Genomic DNA, 20,475 nt, shown 5'->3' with positions numbered 1-20,475 from the left:
TCGCCATCAGTACAGTCCCAGGCTCCAAGAGCTCCTGCCACACTGGGGAAGGCTCCCCAGAGAGCGAGGACTCTGTCAGGATGAGCCCTGCAGCAGTGGGTCACAGCAGGCATTTAGCTGTCTTGTAGCTGCATTTGTCCCACACCTGCAACACTTCCCTTGGGCAGGTGTGATCCAGACTGGGAGGCCTCAACTGCCACTTTCACTTTTCAATTGGCCCCATGTCCGCACCTAGGAAGGCTGTGGGTGCACCATCACGGCGAGAGTACTGTCCCAGGAACCAGGAGCACGTCTCCTACACTTTTAGCTCTACGCTACCCGGCACCTGACTCCTCTTCTTAAAGGATACCTTTCAGCATTTCATATAATACTGGTTTGGTGGTGATGAACTCCTTTAGCTTTTCCTTATCTGTGAAGCTCTTTATCTGACCTTCAATTCTGAATGATAGCTTTGCTGGATAAAGTAATCTTGGTTGTAGGTTCTTGGTTCAGGGGCAGAATCCAGGCCCTGGCCAGTTGCTCAGTTGGTTAAAGCATCATCCCAATCCCAGGTCAGGGCACATACAAGTATCAACCAATAAATGCATAAATACTTGGAACAACAATTTGAGTTTCTCTCAACTCAATTAAAAAAAAAAAAAGGTACAGAATCCCATCTTCTCAGGGCTGGAGAACTCCTCCAAGGATACACTGTCTAGCCCAGCTGTAGGCAAACTACGGCCCGTGGGCCGGATCTGGCCCGTTTGAAATGAATAAAACTATTGAAAAAAAAGACCGTACCCTTTTATGTAATGATGTTTACTTTGAATTTATATTAGTTCACACAAACACTCCATCCATGCTTTTGTTCCGGCCCTCCGGTCCAGTTTAAGAACCCATTGTGGCCCTCGAGTCAAAAAGTTTGCCCACCCCTGGTAGCCACTCCCTAATCCCTTCTAATGGGAGAAGTATCTATTAGTTCCTTCTCTAGATCCCTCTGCCTCTAAGAAAAGTCTTTAAACTAAACTGTCTTCCTACAGCCTCTTTCATTTTCCTTGCATCCCTCACTCCTTGACTGGCCGCATTGCTATTCTAAGAAGAGACTTAGGTAGGAGTTGTTGTTTATTTGCTCATTCAGCAAATCCTATGTGTGTGTCCAATGGGCACAAGTGCTGTGGAGAACAGAGACACAGCCCCCATATCCAAGGATGGTACAGGTCAGGAAACAGAAGGTCCAGGAGGGTGGGTGGAGTGGGGGTGGGGTGGGGTGTGTCTGCTGTGAGTGACATTGGGCCTTTGGAGTAAAGAGAGGTCAGTGAGCAGACACTCCAAAGTGCCTTTGGAGATGGTGTGGATAAGAATGTTAGAACCACAAAGAACCAGACTGGGCTATACCAGTCATTAGCAGTAAAATAGCCAGACTTGGAACCCAGCTCTGTCATTTACTGTGTTACCTCTGAGCCCTAGTATCCTTATCTGTAAAATGGGGATAACAACAGCACCTGACTCATAGGGTTGATGTCACAATTAAGTGAGGAATTAATATTTCATAGAAAACGCTTAGTACAATCCCTTGCCCATAGTAAGGGCTCCATATATATGAGATTTGTTTTTGGGTTTTTTTAGTGAGGAGATAACCTGAGGATGTATTTGTACTGCATTACTCTGGGGATGAGAGACTTTAAAGTAAACTCAAGGAGGGAGAAGCCAGATAACCTAAGAGTCAGTTCCTTTGGAGGAGGAAGGCATGGCAAAGGAAGATAAGCAACCACGTGTGTGGAGGGCGAGGCAGTGGGTCAGGTGCAGAGCCAGGAAGGCTCAGAGACAGGCCCTGAGCCCTGCAGTCCTGGAGGCACCCGGCTCAGGGGAATGAAAATGTCAGAACCTCACTGGCGCCTCAGCGCCCGGACAGGCGGCAGCCAAAGCTACAGGGAGCAGGGCTGGTCCACAGTAAGTACAGCAGCCCAGACGGCTGCAGAGCAAACACAGTGTGCAAATCTCGGGGGCCTGAATGGAAGCAAGCTTGGATGGGGATGAAATAAGAGGCAGCAGGGAAAGGGACGCAACAGAAGCAGGCAATATTCAGCACATTCACACCTGTTCAGCCACCTGGGATAGTAAAAGTTTTAAACCCTTCCCTTAGAGGACTTCCCACTGCTCCCAGGGAAAAATCCAAATTCCTTCCTGTGATCTACCAAAGGGGCGTGGCCGGATTGCTCCTCACGCTTCAGTCTCCTGTCCAAGTTTACACCTGCCTGCGCTCAGCAATCTGAACGGCTGATTTATTCTCATCCTTCAGGTCTCAGCTACAAAGTCCCTTGAGAGGCCTTCCTTGCACACCTCCATCTAAAGCAGCTCCTTGAAAGCACAGCAGTTACAAAGCATCTCGTCCATACATTTGTTTCCTTGCTCACTGGCCTTGCTAACCTGCTCCATGGAGGCAGGGGGACCTTCTCTGTCTTGTTCACCCCTATGTGTCCAGTGCCCGGAGAGTGCCTGATACAAGGACGTTCATGAGTAAATACTTGTGAATAAATGGGTGGATCCATGCAGCCAGCCTGCCCTGAACCCACAGTGAGGGGCACTAGAGGATACTAATAAATCAGGCCTAGTCTTTGTCCCGATGGGCCACATGATCTGCAGCAGAAGACGAAACTATGAACAGATAATTATGACACCGAGGGAGGCACGCTGGAAGAGGCAGGTATGCAGTTTCCCCGGGTCTTGAAGGGAGTAGGAGCTTTCTCAGAAGATAAGGGGAAGAATGCGGTTCCAGGCGGGGATGTGGTAAGCAAAAGGTAGAGGAGCATGTAAAGGCAGGATGTAGTTGGCAAACGTCAAAATGATTGACAAGATTATACAGGCGCATCCAGTTGCTTAAGATGAGTCAAACCTTCCACGGATTCACATAGCCTGACAAGGGCAATTAACGAGAGGAGCTTGGCAATCACACTCACTACTTCAAGGGCCTGGATACCAGTGAGCAACAAATCAAGTGAACTCAGATACAAATCCGACAGAGATTTCAGAAAGAAAGGTCTCATCGTTCAGTAGACTGGCCCCACATGAGGCCTCATTACCAGAGTGAGTTAGGGAGCAGTTGGAAGCCACCAAGCCCAGAGGGCCCAGGCTATAGCCCCCAGCAACAAAAGGGCCATAAAAAATGACCCTTGGAAACAGAAAATAAATAAACAAAAAAGACCCTAGGGCCTCTGCCCAGGGATGACTTTGCACCTGGCAAACAGCAAGCTGGGTGGACCCGTGGGAGCTGGCATGAAGCGAAACATGAGTCAAGGGTGTATCATATTTACAATCCGGGAGCCCGGGACTGGCAGATTGGGAGCACTCAGGAGTGGGAACCGGTTGAGGGCAGCCAACGAGCTCAGTGTGAGGCAGGGAGAGACAGCTGGGCAAGACCGGGCCCTCCCAGCCTCTGTCACAGGGTGGCTATGGGGTGCCAGTGGGGTACAGAAGAGACCCTGACGGGAAAACCATGCAATGGGAGTGACGCCTCCAGCCCCCATCTATGAACATGGGCACTCTTATTGGAACAGGGAAGCCACGAGGCCATGAACCATTCTTATCTGGCAACCATAGCCATTTTCATCCCTCACCACTGTCAGGTTTGAGCTCCCATCAGTAACACGCAGTAGGACAATCCCTGCCCTCCAGAACATGGGGTCTCAGAGGCAAACGTGTCATCTGGCAACACCCAGTGCGTCTGGTGTCTGCTGTGTCTGTTCATCCCCTCAGACACATCACCTCTGCTGGGAGCCCGGGTTCCCCAAGGACCTGGGGCCTGTGTGTGGGAAGCTCCCTGCCAGAGGGCCTCCTGGAGAGGAGCGCAGCGAAGGGGCCGGAGAGCGCAACTGAGGAGCAATAATCCAAAGGGGCTGGAAAAGAGCACACTCCGAAGTTACAGAGGGATCAGGGCAACCCCAAGGCAGGTGGTGGCCAGCGGAACTGCAGTCATGTTTTCTGCCAGTGGGAGGGGAGCTAGGGCAGCCGCCCAGGGGCTGACATGGAGTAGAAGACAGAGGGGTGGGCACTGCCTGGGGGACTCCAAAGCAAGGCGCCCCACCAGCCCAGGAAGGAGAGGAGCAGGCAGAGGAGGACACTGCTCTCAAATACTCATACAGTGATGGTTGTCATATTGACCAAAAGTGTTTTCCTGCTCTCTGACACCTGGACGATTAACCAAGCCCTGCATTGGACCTTGATGAGCAGACAGGCCTCTGATACCAAGAGAAATGTTGTCTAAGAAAAGGTGCAGCCCATTCATCATTCCTTCCCTTCACCCACAGGCCTCTCTCCATGCTGTCATCTTCCTATGCAGTGTCTGAAGCTGGGGCTCCCCTAATATAGGACTCTCCTTCCTCTTGGCTACCAGCCAGGGAGCAAACAGCTTTAAGACCAGCCAACCAGGAGGGGGCAACCATGTTTTAGAACGACAGTGTCTGGGGGCAGATGCCAAGGCCACTGAACTGCACCTCACAAAGGCGGTGTGGCCCCTGAGAGCTGATTCAGGTGCAGGATGTGTGTGTTCTGAAATTTAGAGAGTGAGCCACAATTCATTGCCCATCATCTGGTGTGCGCTGAGGCATGCAGTGATTTAGGCACTGTACGAACCACTTTCGAGTTCAGCCTAGGAGAATCAGAAGTAGGCAGAAGTCATTAAGATAAGTCCCATGCAAGCAAACCTGAACATATCCCACCCATACTGAATTGCAAGCTTCCACTTCATTTTATGAACTACTTTTCTCTCAGTGAAAGGGGTTGGGGTTGCAGGTGTTTGAGGCAGGCTCACACCATCCTGGATGGAGGAAGGAAGCAGGAACAGATCTAGAGTCCCCGGTGCCCCTGCTCCTCCAGGGTCTCCTGTGCCTGGGCTGGATCCTGACTCCCCAGTAGCTGCATCCAGATGGGGGCCCAACTCCCCAAGTAGAAGGCAAGGCCTGGGGAAGGAACTCCCAGCCAAGAACCCACCACCACCAAACATCTCATGCCTCTCCCCTCCCTGAGTGTCCAACAGGTGGCCAAGTGTCACCATATCACAACAAACCAAAGTCTTCCTTAGAATTTGCAGGTCACCAATAAATCACAGCTGCTCTTAAATGGTCATTTTAAGAAATAAGAAATACCTCTTGCTAGATCCTTACACTTGGGAGACAGCCTCTTAAATGATACAGAAAGCCTATCTCTTGGGGATAGTAGAGCAAGAACCATTAACAGCATTTTAAAAAGGAAGAAGAAGCAGCAGAGGATGGAGGAAGATACACTAGCAAGTTGATGGCAGTGCGTAAATTCTAAATCACACCCCTTGTCAACCAGTAACAACTTTATAGCCAGACAGTCTTGAGTTGAAGCCTGGGCCCTGCTGCTAATGGCTGTAGGTCCTCAGAAAAGTTGTTTAACCTCTCTGAGCCTCAATGGTCTCATCTATAAAATCAATATAAGCCAATCTCATTGTTATAACCAAGAGTAAACAAGACAGACCTCAAGTAAATACAGCAGATTGACGCCAAACATCTAAGTTAGCTACCCACTAAAACAATAATAGCGGAATTTATTCTGAAAGACATAAACCCACAAGGACAGAGTGAATATGTAGGAGACAGGGGGATCAGGCAACAGCTCTGCAGCAAGTGTGAAGGGGTAACTGGTCCAGATTAGGGTGCTACCAAAAGCTCTGGGAGAGATTTCCTCAGTAAAATGAAATTAACAGAACACCTAATGCATCTGGATAGCTTTAAACACTTATATCATTGGTGAAGAATTTGTTTAAGTCAATGATAAGAAAATAGAAAACCATGCCCAGCCTGTGTGGCTCAGTGGTTGAGTGTCAACCCATGAACCAGGAGGTCACAGTTCTATTCCTAGTCAGAGCACATATCAGGTTGCAGGTTTGATCCCCAGTAGGGGGTGTGCAGAAGGCAATCAATCAATGATTCTCATTACATCTCTCTCTCCCTTCTTCTCTGAAATTAATTTTTAAAAAAATGTTTTAAAAAAATAGAAAACCAAGCAAATGACAAAAGAACTTCATGGAAACAAAAGCAAAAGTAATTGTAGTCCTTACCATGAAACACCACATACTGCTCTCACTGGAACACATTAGCAGGATGGGGGTGAAAAGAGCGCGTGAGGAATGAGGGTATGATTGGGAAAAGAGCTAACTCCTCACGTCTAGAGTGGAAACTCAGAAGTCACCAGATAAGGACAACTGAAAAAATAATAAAGTAGCAGAACAAGTATTTTTTAGTGATATGGATTTTAAAAAAAAGAATTTTAAGTGGCTACATCTGAGGAAGAGCAATGGAGGGGGGTGGGAGGGGAGATAGCTGTGTAATAAGTCATTTATAATTATTTGACTTTCTAAATTGTGTAGATATATAATAGTGATAAAAATAAAAAACAATAAAAAAAAGATTTTAAAAGATGTATGTGATGTGCCTGGCACGGAGCGGAGACTTAAAGTGTGCCCCTTTCTCCTCCTGGGCAGGTGTCTGCTAGTTACTTGCTTCGAGTTTAACCAACATTATGTCACTTAATCCCCACTCACCAGTTAGGAATCATTCTGCCCCTTTTCCAGATGAGCAAACAGATTAGGCAACTTGCCTGAGGATGCACACGCTCTTCCTGTTCTTCCACTTTGCCTCTCAGACAGGAACCCAGGGGAGGGTTTTGAGCACAGGAGGACCTAGCTTACCTTCTAAAAGGAACACTTTGCATGGGAACAATCTAAGTGTTCCACCGCTGGAAGAATTGGTAAAGATGATGTGAGATATATATATCTATATATATCTCAGCCATAAAAAAGGAAATCTTACCATTTGCAACAACATGGATGGACCGTAAGGGTGTTATTCTAAGTGAAATAAGTCAGACAGAGAAAGACAAATAATACCATATTATTTCATATGTGGAATCTAAAAAAAATAAACAAACAAAACAAACTCATAGATACAGAGAACAGATTGGAGGTTGCCAGAGTGGAAGGGGGTTAGGGGAGGGTAGAATGGGTGAAGGGGATCAACTGCATGTGATGGATGGTAACTAGACTTACGGTGGTATCACCATGTAGTGTATACAAATATTGAATTATAATGTTGTACACCTGGAATATATATAATATTGTACATCAATTTTACACAATAAAAAATGTTAAGTAAGTGAAAATAAAAGAAACATGGACTGAGGGCAGGGGTTGGGGTGCTGCAGCAGTGAGCACAGGGAAACCAGGAAAGAATGACGGTGATAAATATTCTAATCCTTGACAAATGTTGAGGACAAAGCCTACTGATAGATTGGACATGGGCATGAGAGGGAGGAGTCAAACATGACGATAAGACTAGGTTTTCACCCTGAGCCTCTGGGAGAGTAGGGAGGACTTCAGGAGCCACAATGTGTGTGTGTGTGGGGGGGGGGGGGGGGGGAAGGGGGATAATGAATCAGGAAATTGGGTTTGAAAATGTTTAAGATATCTAAGGACACCTAGGAAGACATGCTGAGAAGGCATTTAAAAACCCAAGTCTGATGTTCAGAGAGAGGTTTGGGCTGCCGATAACTATTTGGGAGTCATCCGCATAAAGATGGTATGTAAAATTGCACAAAGTAACTTAAGTAGTGTAGACACAAAAAAGATGAAGGAAGAGGAAGAGGAGAAGGACCAATACAGAGATTGAGAGCATCAGCCAGAACTGAGAAAGCGGTGCCCTAGAAGCCCAAAGGAGGGTTCAGGGTGGAGGATGCAATCAGGGGAGCCAACTGCTGCTGAGTCAGACGAGAGATCATCCTCTCTCCAAACTCCTGCTGCTGGTGATCTCATCTCATCTGCGCCCACAGCCTCACCTGTGCCTGCATGACCTCATCCTAGCCTCCAAGCAGCCTCTCCATTCACCTGAGGTAAAGATTCCCCTAGCTCAGTAGTCCTCAGACTTTGGTGTTTATATCAGAATCACAAGCACAGAGGCCAGACTCATTTAAGTAGCAGAGGGCCTGACCTTCGTAGTCTGACCTAGCTCCTCAGGTGATTCTAAAATCGACCTAAATGATCAGAAGAATGGCTGATCAAATGCAGACACAGCTCCCAACCACTCACTCTTCTGCTTAGAAAGTATCCGGGTAGAATGCATGCCTTTTACCATATGGCCACAAACTCCTTGGCTGCATCTTTAACTTCCATCATACCCCTTCATGAACCTCTGCCCTGTCCTTCCAAATGCCTTACCTTCCCTGGGCAGATTCTAATGGTTAGTTCATTGAGGCACCTGCTTTCCTGCTTCATGCCCAGGGATGAAAGCAGCTGTGCACAGCCTTATCCTCTGCAAGCCTTGCAAGCATTCAGGCCCCTGGGGGCATCCCCCATTCTGTAAGCCCTGAAGAAACTATTCCTTATCAGTGGGCAGCTGAGGAGGCCTGGAAGACAATGAAAGCTGGGAGGAGGGAGGTGGCCCCACATCCTTCCCCATGTTCTCACACTCCATAGGCCCCAACAGATGGTCGTCCTCAGCAGATGGTGCTGCCCATCCCACCTCAGTGATGCCACCACAGTCACCAAGCCAGAAACCTGGGAGTCATCCCTGGCCTTCCTTTCTGTCACCCACACCCAGTTGGTCACCATGTCTGGTAAAGTCTCTTCCTCACCCCTTCTCAGAACTGTCCCCTCATCTTCACCTGCCCAGCTTCAGGCAACATCATTTCCCATCAGAGTGACTGCAAGGCTTCCAGACCGGTTTTCCTCCTGCAGCCTCACCCCCACACACCTCATCTTCCACATTGCTGCCAGGAGGATGGGTCTATTTCACAAATCCCGTCAAGGCACCCCAGCGCTTGCACAGCTCTTCCCCAGCTTCCCGTCACCCGAGAGGAAGTTAAGGACCCAAAAGATAGTCAAGACCCTGCGCTCTGTAGTCAGGCTTGCATTTGGACCCACATTCTCCCCATCAGGGGCTTTGCCCTTGGACAAGTTCCTCCATGTCACTGGGCTTCATGTTCCCTGATTATAAAATGTGGGTGAAAATGTACACATTGTGGGATTGCGGGAATTCAGTGAGATGATGCATGCAGAAGTCCTTTTCACATAACTGGGAGGGCGTGTGCAACCACAGCAGTGATAATCCTCTCAGTCCTATCTGGCCCCCACCTTGAGCACCAACCATTACAACAGCCAAGCTATCTGCACCCTGCCTGTTTTCATACTGAGGCTTCCTCACTATGCCATGTTTTACCCCAAGACCCCCAATCCAGCTGCTCAATTCCCACTCCTCTTCCAAGGCCCAATTCCAGCATCATGACTCCAGAGATCTTCTCCGTTCTACACATAGAAGTGACAGCTCCTGACTCAGTCCCCCTCTCCACCTCACAACAGGCTTCCCTCAGCATCTGGAATGCACCAGAACAAGGGCCACTTCTGTGTGCAACTCCTTTGTCTGAATGGTAAGCTTCTAGTGAGCAGGGCCATGTTTCTGAGCCCAGAGCTCAGCTGAGACCTGGCACAGAGCAGGTGGTCAGATTCCATCTGTTGGGGAAGAAAATCTGTTGGAGAAGACCATCCACTGGGGAAGACCATCTGTTGGGACCCTTATCTGCCTGAGGGAGGCAGTGGAGACTGACCAGGGCCAAAATTCCTCTCTACCTGTAGATCTGTGAAATAAGTTATCTGCTTCCAAAATACAACAGGACAGGTAATAGAGGATAGACATTCCCATTCCAAAGGGGGAGGGGGGAGAGGGAAAGAGCTAGTGGCTTCCAGGGGTGGCAGGCCACCTCTGCCCGGATCATAGGCCTGGAGCTTGGAGTCCTGACTGAAGTCCTGTCCAGTCCTGAGGTCTTTGTCTTCACAGGCTTGACAGCACACCTGGCCTCAGAGCAGGACACAGAGACACCCACTCCGGATCAGGACCAAAGGACAAGCCACAGGTACTAACTTTCCATCAGGAGAGAGGAACCAGACACAGAGACATCAGGCAGGGCAGAGGGGAGTTGGAGCAGGGCCAAGGGACCAGGATGCTGAGAAAGCTGCTATCAGAGCTGCTATTAGATCTGCTGGGTGGCCCCAGTCGGTTTGGCTCAGTGGAGTGTTGGCCTGGGGACTAAGGGTCCCTGGTTCAATTCCGGTCAAGGGCACGTACCTCACCTCAGTTGCAAGCTCACCATGTGTGTGAAGGCAAACAATCAATGTGTCTCTCTCACAACGATGGAAGGGCAAGAAATATCGCATCTGTCCCCTGCCCTTCCACTCTCTCTAAAAATCAATGGAAAAATATCCTCAGGTGAGGATTAACAAAAAAAACCACACACACACAAACCCCCCCCCCCCCCCCCCAAAAAAAAGAGCTGTGGATGCCTCCAGTGACTATCTGAGCCTAACAAAGAGAACAGGTGGAGTCGATGTCTTTTGTCAGTGAATAGACGCTTAGGGAGCCTAAGAAAAGCTACATAGGAGAAGAGAGAAGAATGTTGCTGAAGGTGAACAAGCATGCTTAGCTTGTCCCCATCTAACCATGGCATCAGTGACTCCTAATAACAGACATTTGTTTAAAGCTTTCATCTTCGGAAATTATTTTCACACGCCAGCCCTCTCATTCCCATCTAAACACCCCAGACCAGGCTGTTCTGAACTGCCAGCCAGTTAAGCTGAGACCAGACCAGTGGGGCCCAAGATCTTTCAGAATTGATGAAAGGGCCTCAGCCTAGGAGCAGGCTGGCAGTGCCGGGTGGCGGCGGGGGACAGATGCGATATTTCTTGCTTAGCATCTTTTTCCCGTTGTGCCAGATTAGTGGGCTGTATGCACTGGGCATTCCCAGCCACTCCCTGCTGGGCGAGGTCCAAAGATCCCTAAGAACATTTGTGCTGGAGCCCAGCTCTCCCGAACCCACTGGCTGCTTCTGGCCCTTCCATTCAGAGCCCAGCCCAGCCCAGCTCCTGTGACATGTCACTGCTCCAACACCAGCCTCCTTTGGCACATCCATACCCAGATGCTTCCACTTAAGCACTTACCCAAAAAGTTCAGGCCCTTCTCACCAAACCACAGCCCTTTAAACAGATCCCAGACAGCTCTTTCATCAACATGTAATAATAGCAGGAGACTCGGTCGCACAGCTGAACCCCCACCCCGCCCCTGCTCAAGAATGCAAGGAATAGCAGCATCAGGCACTGACACCTCACCCCCAGGGCCCAGGAGGCCAGACTTCCTCCCAGCTCAGTGTCCCCCGCACTCAGGAGCACGAGCAGCATCCTGCCTCCTACTTGAAATGACAAGCTTCTTAAGAGAAACACCACCCAAAGCCATGAGCAGGGATACCCCGAGCCCAGCCCACAGGAGGAGCATGGGCCCTGGCCAGGAAACGGGTGCCATGGCTCACACCCAACCAGCCCTTCTGACCTGGGCTTACGGAACACTGAGGAGCTGATGTGGAGTTTCCCTCGATGTCTTTGCTTAGTACTTTCAAACACTTGCTTCACCTTCCTCTGACTATGCTCACCTTCCATTTCTGCACTTGACATTCTGCCCCAAGCTGGTCCTTTTCCCTAACTCAGGGGATTAATGTAGTAAAAAGGCCATGACAATCTCATGTGCCTTAACTCAAGCCTGTGGAGGAATGGTTTGGGCAGATCTCAAAAGACAACAGATGCAGGTGCTCCAGCAGGGATAGGGATGGGAGATGAGGCTAAGAGGAAGGAATCTGTGGCCTTTGGAAAGAGTGAGAGGGAAGCCAGACAGTGTCCATGTAGCTTATCTTCAAGGGGACCCTGCCCACTGCCAACCCCCTTCGACTCTTTTACAAGATAGTATTTTACTGGAAATGAGATGCATGGAACAGAAAAGAATTGTCATAAAAATGCATGATCCACAAGTATCAATCTATTATTATTGTTAGATGTTTGGCCATTTAATAAATACTATTTGCCCCCTATTATCAGTAAAACCTTTGCTAGTAGATGCTATGAGGGAATAAAAAAAGAATGTTAAGACTAAGTTATTTATCCACCAAGGGCCAAAAATCTTTCATCTCTCATCCATGTCAAGTAGAACATGAAGGTTGCATGTAGAATTGGACCTCTATCTGGGATCCATGAGCCAAAACCAACAAACTTTGGCTTTTTCCAATTTAGACTTCAGAAATTCATAAATTAATTAATGATCTAATTCTAAAGCAGCCATGGTATCCCTTTGTGAGAAGAAAAACATCATTTCCCTGAAATTCCCATCATCTCTAAAATTAAGTTCAGATGGCACTTAGCTGCTAATATTTCTACATTGTCACTAGCTCATTGAGCAAGTAACATGTAAAACATCACATAAAGTTCGTTTCAAAGACAAGCTGAGTTTCAAAAATTGACCGTTTGCCAATCATTTCATGGATAATACGGCTCACCTCATCATCCTCTCATTCAAGATAATGAATATTCTAGGGGAAGAGTGTGAGTGACAGGCACCATAGAGGTCCTGAAATCCTGAGGGAGAAGGACACATACATGGCTGTATGCCTGGGAGAGGGAATGCTCAGGGCAGGGCAGCAGGAGGAAGGAACAACAGTGCAATGTGGGCAATCTAGAAGGCTTCACATAGCGAGAGAGACTTCTCCAGCTCGACAGCAGGCAGAAATGCATTGCAGGAGGAGCTGGGAGGGAATGAACATACTGTATAGTTCTGTGTGGTCAGAGAACTGGGAAAGAATGGCACCAAATGAGGCTGGGACCAGCTTGTGAAGGGTCCCTCACCTCATTTCACCCCTAAAACTTGACCTTTATCCACTGGGCAATAAGGAACCACTGAAAGGAGCTATCTGGAAGAAGCACTTCTTCTCCAGCAATAACGAAAAAGGAGCCCAGTTGGCATGGCTCAGTGGATGAGCATCAACCTATGAACCAGGATCATAGTTCAATTCCAAGTCAGGGCACATGCTGGGGTTCCAGGCTCAATCCCCAGGGGGGGGCGGGGTATGCAGGAGGCAGCCAATCAATGATTCTCTTTCATCATTGACGTTTCTATCTCTCTCTCTCCTTCTTCCTTCCTCTCTGAAATCAATCCTATCTAATAAAAGAGAAACATGGTAATTAGCCATACGTCCGCTACCCTTCCCATTGGCTAATCAGGGCGATATGCAAATTAACTGCCAGCCAAGATGGCAGCCGGCAGCCAGGCAGCTTGAAGCGAACATGAGGCTTGCTTGCTTCAGTGATGGAGGACTCCACGTTCCCCACCTGCCGCTGCCGGCCTCTGAGCTTGCAGTTTGAAACATTGTTACAAATATAGAAGCTACACAAAACACCGGAAACCTGCTTTCAGCCAGCTGGATCTCAGAGCTGGAGTTGGAAACAGTGTTTCGATTATAGAACCCAAACAAACCAGATAACTGCTTTTAGCAGCAGAGGCCTAAGAGCTGGAGCCAAGCCTCAGAGCTAAAGCTGGCCCAGAATAAAAAAGAAAAAAAGGAGCGGTTGGGAGCTTCAGTCACCCGCCAGCCTGAAAACAGCCCTCAGCCCCTCACCCAGACTGGCCAGGCACCCCAGTGGGGACCCCCACTCTGATCCAGGACACCCTTCAGGGCAAACCAGCTGGCCCCCACCCGTGCACCAGGCCTCTATCCTATATAGTAAAAGGGTAATATGCCTCCCAGCACCAGGATCAGCGGAGCCGCGAGGCCTCCTGGCACCGGGATCAGCGTGACAGGGGGCAGCGCCCAAACCCCCTGATGACCCTGCGGCTCTGTGTGTGACAGGGGGCGGGGCCACAACCTCCCTATCCGCCCTGCTCTGTTCGTGACAGGGGAAGGCGCCCCCACCCCCTGATCAGCCCTGCTCTGTGCTTGATGGGGGGAGCTCCCCAACCCCCTGATCGCCCTGTGGCTCTGTGTGTGACAGGGTGCGGCGCCCCAACCCCCCCCCCCCCCCACGGGCTCTGCTCTGTGTGTGATGGGGTAGAGCCATAACTTCCCCATCGGCCCTGCCCTGAGTGTGACAGGGTGCAGCGCCCCAACCCCCTGATCGGCCCTGCTCTGTGTGTGACAGAGGGCAGTGCCCCAACTCCCCTATTGGCCCTACTCTGTGCGTGACAGGGGGGAGCTCCCCAACCCCCTGATGGGCCCTGCTCTGTGCATGACGGGGGGAGGTCCCCAACCCCCTGATCGACCCTGCTCTGTGTGTGACAGTGTACAGAGCCCCAACCCCCCTGATGGGCCCTGCTCTGTGAGTGACAGGGGGCAGCGCCCCAACCCCCTGATTGGCCCTGCCCTGAGCGTGACTAGGGGTGGCGCCGCAACCTCCCCATTGACCCTGCCTTGAGTGTGACAGGGGGCGGTGCCCCAACCCCCCAATCGGCCCTACCCTGAGCATGACTGAGGGTGGCATCGCAACCTCCCAATCCGCCCTGCTCTGTGCATGACAGGGGGCGGCGCCCCAACTCCCCAATCAGCCCTGCTCTGAGCCCGACCAGGGGCTGCACCTAGGGATTGGGCCTGCCCTCTGCCACCCGGGAGCAGGCCTAAGCCAGCAGGTCGTTATCTCCCAAGGGGTCCCAGACTGGGAGAGGGCACAGGCCAGGCTGAGGAACCCCCCCCCCCCCGAGTGCACAAATTTTTGTGCACCAGGTCTCTAGTAACATATAATAAAATAACATAGAAGGATGCAAGGACCCAAGGGAAGGGTCTTTGTCAGAGGAGCTCGCAGGGCTCTCAGAACTCCCCTTCTCTGAGTGTAACAGGCTAATGGCAGCCTGTTGCCTCCACCTGCCTACCTCAGGAACCCTGCGGCCTCCCACTTCTCTTTCACCATCCCCTCATTCTGGATAGTGAGGATGGGGCTTCTCTCCTTCGGCCCCATCAACTCTGTGCACATCAGCAGGCTGCTGTCACCATGCAGGATCATCCCCTGAAACTCTGCCTGCCTCTCTCCATCCATTTCCCCAGCTCTCACTGCACCTGCTCCCCTGCTCCCTCTGCTTCTCTGGCCACAACTTGCCCTGACTCTCCCCCTGCCTGGCAGGCCGGCTCGGGTGTCTTCTTCCTTCTGCTCCAAGATGCTTAACAATGTACACAGCTCCATCAGACACTGTGCACCCAGACCTTTAATCTCCTGTTTCCTTCTTATCAGACTCCTCCTCGACAGCAAACTACCATGTATCTTTCTTTGGCAAGAAATGGAATCCTGTAATTCCCTTTCTCTTCACCCTAAATTTCCTCTCCGCTCTCTGATCCCCTAATCTCTCATCGCAGAGGTCCGACCTCTTAATTGTTCCCTCTCTAAGCTGAGTATGCATCTCCCCCTCTCCTGCTCTTTCCTCTCAACCCACAAATATTAAAGTCTCAGCTATCCTAAAACCCTTCCTTCGGCCCTACATCCCCGGCTATCATTTCATGTTTCAGCTCCCTTCTCTGACACCTTGTGTGATATTTCCACCCACGCACGCTGCCGCTGCTCTCTCGTCTACTGAGCTATTTCAGTTCTTATTCCTTGAGAGGCAGTCTGGGGGGGCTTCAAGCTGGAGGCAGGCTGCCTGGGTGAGACGTTTCTGACATCACTCGCAATGTGTCCTGGGGCAAGACTCTTACTCTCTGTGCCTCAGCTGCCTCACCTATAAGATGAAAAGAATCAAAGTACCCACCCAGAGGTGGCGGTGAAGGTCAAAGGAGTTAATGCAAGTGAAGCAGTGAGAGCAGCCGGTGGCCAGTGCCGGCTGCAGTTGCTCTCTGTGGCACCTCATTAGTGCGAAACCCCGAGACACTCTCTTTCCTTGGCATTTGGGACAAGGTGCTCTCTGGGTTCCTCCCCAGCTTCCACTCCCCGTTCCAGGGCAGATTCTGTGCTAGGTCTCTTTTTCTTTCCTTCTATAGTCTCGCCCTGGACCATCCATCTTTCATCTCCATGTTCACGATTCATAAAACTACACTGCTTTGGTGAGCTCTAGACCAAAATATCCAAATACTCATCAGCTCACTGACTGACTACTTCCTAGCAGCCTCCGAGATGCAGCATTCTCAGAAACTCTCAGCATGGTCCTGCCCTGGCTTGGTAGCTCCTATGGCCTTGAACTGTGCCCTGCATCCCCTGTGACCCCTCCCTCACCTTCCGACAGCTGACAAGTCCCTGTGAATGGCTCCTGCAAGGACGCTCTTCTCCATCTCACTCTCTCCACTCCAGCTGCCCAGCCTGAGTTCAAGTATTCAGAGCCTAAGCATTGAGGCCTTCTCTCACCTGAGCAACACCTGGACCCTCCCACTGCAGTCCCGGCTCATGATGTGGCATTCAAGGCATCTCTTAGCTAAATGGGCTGTCCCCAAACTGTCCTGGCTGGACTCACGGTGGTAATAACAACGGCTGTCGTTTATTCAGCATTCTCCCTGCACCGAGTCACGTGTTTATATGTATCTCACAGGCCAATATTCTTAACTGATATTTTACAGACAAATTTTACAGACAAGGAAACTGAAGCTTGGAGATATTAAGTAACTTAGTCAAATCACACATCCGGGAAGAAGTAGAGATGGGATTTGAATCCAGACGGTCTGGCTCTAACGTCATGTTCTTAATCACTACACAGCACTTTCTCACCAAGCCTGGCTACCTCCAACCATGTTCTTCTGAGTTTCTGCTAAGCCAACCACAGGAGTGCATTCTCATTTTGCTGTGCTTTCTTCATGCTGCCTCCTCAAGCTAAAGGTCTCTTCTCTGGTCTCCATCCATCAGAACTAATTTTTTCAAGGTCCAGATGATTCTCCTTCCTCTATGACGGCATCCCCACCCTACCTGTCCGAGAGAACTGCTTAGACCCACGACCTGTGCTCACACCTCCATTTCATTTGTTTCGCGGTGCCCTGGGGATACCCAATGGGAGGACACTGACATCATCTCTGTCCAGGGCCTCCTCACCTAGGGGCAGCCAAGTATCTGATTGGTGGGCATGAGAGAAGGAACTGAGCATGTGCAGCCCAGCCATCCTTCTCTCTCTTTCTCCGGAGCTGCCTTGCCAGGAGGAGGCCTGCATTCACCCAGGTCCCGGATAGAGGTGGGTATGCTAACTCAGCGAAGAGATGCATTGGGAACCCTACTGGCCATGTTCTCGAACACCTTTATAGCCCTAGAACAGATATTTTGGTCTCTGACTCCCAGTCTTTTTTTTTTTTTTTCATTTTACTTTTTTTATTAAGATATTACATATGTCTTCTTCTCCCCCCATCATTCCCCCCGTCTTATTTTTTAATTGGTGCCAAACTCAGAGGGCACTGAAGGGGTATAAATAATTACCACATCCCCCACCAAATCTGTGTCACTATCAGTAAAAGAAGAAGTGGTTGCCCTAGCCAGTTTTGCTCAATGGATAGAGCATCAGCCTGCAGACCAAAGGGTCCAGAGTTGAATTCCGGTCAATGGCACATGCCTTGGTTGCAGGCTCCAGCCCAGATCCTAGTCAGGGCGCGTGCAGGAGGCAACCAATTGATGTGGTTCTCTCACATGGATGTTTCTCTCTGTCTTCCCCTCTCCCACTCTCTCTAAAAAGATCAACAGAAAAATATCCTCGGATGAGGATAAACAAAGAAGAAGAAGAAGGAGGAGGAGGAGGAAGAGGAGGAGGAGGAGGAGGAGGAGGAGGAGGAGGAGGAGGAGGAGGAGGAGGAGAAAAACTGATCACTATTGCTCTATTTGACACATTGGTGACCAAGAAGGAATCTCTGGGAGTCAATTCCTGATCACTAGCAAGGAGGCCGCCACAGCATCCTGAGTGACAGCCCTACCCAGCCATGCGGCGCCTCTGTCTGGGAGCCCGGCTCCCCAGCAACCTGCACATGACCCTGTAATTCACTTTCCCAGGTAGGATAATGCCAGGAAGGAGGTCTGGGAGGGCAGGCGTTTGTGTTGTGGCCACTGGACAACGCCTGCCAAAGTGAATTAGTCTACTGGTGCCTGGTTTATAGATTAGCCTTGTCGGTTTGGTCAGCATGAATCAGGCTCTCAGGCCACAAGTACATGTCAATGAATAGATAAGGAGGAGAGTCTCTGATCCTGCAAACTGCCCTCCCAAGCAGTCTTTACCTCTTATTCTCTGCTGTCCACACCTGCAGGCCCCACAGCAGAGAGAACCTACCCCCTGGCAGGAGCCTGCCGCAGTGTGTCTCACAACCCCTTCAAAGAAAGAACACACCCTTCAAAGAAAGCTCCCACCACCCTCCTCTCTCTCTCTCTCTCTCTCTCTCTCTCTCTCTCTCTCTCTCTCTCACACACACACACACACACACACACACACACACACACACACAGATTTACCTCCAGGGAGGAACAAATGGACATCAAGTCATTTCACTGCCTCAACCTGAAGATAGACAAATTCAAAGAAATGCTTCAAATATAGCCTCAACCCAACTACTTCCAAGAAGTTTCAGGTCAAAACCACCACCTAAAAAATATAGCCAGCCAGGAGTCCATTAGAGCTGGGTAATGGGTAAGGAGATTCGCTATACCTTCCTTCTACTTTTGTATAGGCTTGATTTTTTTTTTTTTCAGTAAAAGATTAAACAAACATGCACACATACCACTTAGGGAGCCTGGATTTTCCAGAGGGAGTCACAGGACCCCACCTTCCCTTTCTAGGGACCAGCAGAACTGAGATTTGAACCTAAATTCCTGATGACTCATGTGGTGATCTTCCTACAGTGCCATTCAGACTCCCTGAAGGTCCTAATATCTAACCAAACTCTCATCTCCCATCCTTCAGCCCCACTGCCTCTCACCTGGACCGCCAAAGCTGCCTCCTCTTGGCTTCTTACTTCTAGCTGACTCTTCCTTGACCATCTCTTTCCCAGTGCAGACAGGATATGTTCTGTAAAGCTCGCGACATCATTACTCTGCCCCCAAACCTCCCATGGCTCCCACCATTTTAGGAACAAAGCTGTCTTCTGGAGCTTGGCCACCAAACTTCTCCAACAGGCCCACACTCCCAGCGCACATCTCGCCTCGCTCTCAGGTCCAGTCACGATGGGCCGCTGCCTCATCCCTAAATCCAGAAAGATTTTCCCGTTTTCTCTATTTCCTTTGTTTAGGATGCTTTTATCCATCTATACTGTCAAGTTCTACCCATTCTAAGGCTTTCTAACACATGCGCCAACCCCAGGAAACCTTTCCTGACACCACTACCCCCAGTGCTTGAACGTGCTGAATGCCTCCACTCTGTTCCTGCCATACCTGGCACCCACCTTTATCGTCTCACTTACATGCTGTTTATACGATTCCTCGATCTGTCTGTCTCCCCTTCTAAATTAAGAAGCTTGAGAGCAAGGAGTATGTGCTAGTCACCCTTCTATCCTCAGAGCCCTGCAGCGAACCTGACACAGGTGCACGCTTGGTAAATGTTGGCTGGCACAAAATGTTCAAGGTGTGTGTCTCTGAGTGGTGAGAAAAGGGAGAAGGGAGGGGGTGGGGGAGGTCAGCTTCCTGAAATAAGGGTAGGGAGTTGTCCATAGCAGCCTCTCCAGTTTCACTCTCTGCAGCCTGATACTCGGAGTGGAGGCAGCTCTACCATATGAAGAACTTGGCTGTGCTTGGGCCTGGCATGAGCAAGAGACATAATAGATGAATGCAATGATGCTCCCGAAGGACCAACAGAAGAGGATGTAACTGCCCCTGACAGATGATAAAACCAGGCATTTCTCCTCGTCCTATTATTTTAGAATGCTAAGTGACAAGAAAAAAAAGAGATCCGAATTGGAAAATTTTCTCTATCATCTAGAGCAGCGGTTGCCAATCGGTGGTCCGCAGACCACTGGTGGTCCATGAGGTCTTAAAGGTAGGCAACCGCTGGTCTAGAGTGTTCAGGTGCCTCCTGCATAACCTTAGCCTGCAGCTAGTTACCTCCTACAAGCCTCCCAAGCTACCTGGGGAGGAGCACAGGCTCCGCAACTTAGCAGGCTCTAGGCCAGTGGTCGGCAAACTCATTAGTCAACAGAGCCAAATATCAACAGTACGACGATTGAAATTTCTTTTGAGAGCCAAATTTTTTAAACTTAAACTATATAGGTAGGTACATTGTTATTAACTTAATTAGAGTACTCCTAAGGCTTAGGAAGAGCCACACTCAAGGGGCCAAAGAGCCGCATGTGGCTTGCGAGCCGCAGTTTGCCAACCACGGCTCTAGGCAAATGCTAACTGAATTCATCAAAATTTAGTCTGTATTTTGAATATTCATTTCAACATTTGCTAAACATTTTAATTTTGAATCAATGCAATAGTTTTTTCTTTTGCATTAAAAAAAAAAATTTAGCCCTAACCGGTTTGGCTCAGTGGATAGAGCGTCGGCCTGCGGACTGAAGGGTCCCAGGTTTGATTCCGGTCAAGGGCATGTACCCTGGTTGTGGGAACATCCCCAGTGGGGAGAGTGTAGGAGGCAGCTGATTGATGTTTCTCTCTGTCTATTCCTCTCCACTCCTCTCTGTAAAAAATCAATAAAATATATTTTTTTAAAAAAAGTTTAAACCAGTAGGAGACCAAAGAATTTCCTTAAA

At 49.6% G+C, this 20,475-nt stretch overlaps 1 protein-coding gene across 4 annotated transcripts in view; it reads right to left on the bottom strand.

Annotated features, from left to right (window-relative positions):
• The window catches only part of PPFIBP2 (PPFIA binding protein 2), a 131,911-nt gene that overhangs the window by 95,907 nt on the left and 15,529 nt on the right, over positions 1–20,475 (bottom strand). The window lies entirely within an intron of this gene.

This window comes from Myotis myotis, unplaced genomic scaffold, assembly GCF_014108235.1.
Source record: "Myotis myotis isolate mMyoMyo1 unplaced genomic scaffold, mMyoMyo1.p scaffold_m19_p_10, whole genome shotgun sequence".
NCBI classification, from domain to species: domain Eukaryota; kingdom Metazoa; phylum Chordata; class Mammalia; order Chiroptera; family Vespertilionidae; genus Myotis; species Myotis myotis.
The sequence above is the reverse complement of the archived record's forward strand: the minus strand, read 5'-3'. Positions and strand labels throughout refer to the sequence as shown.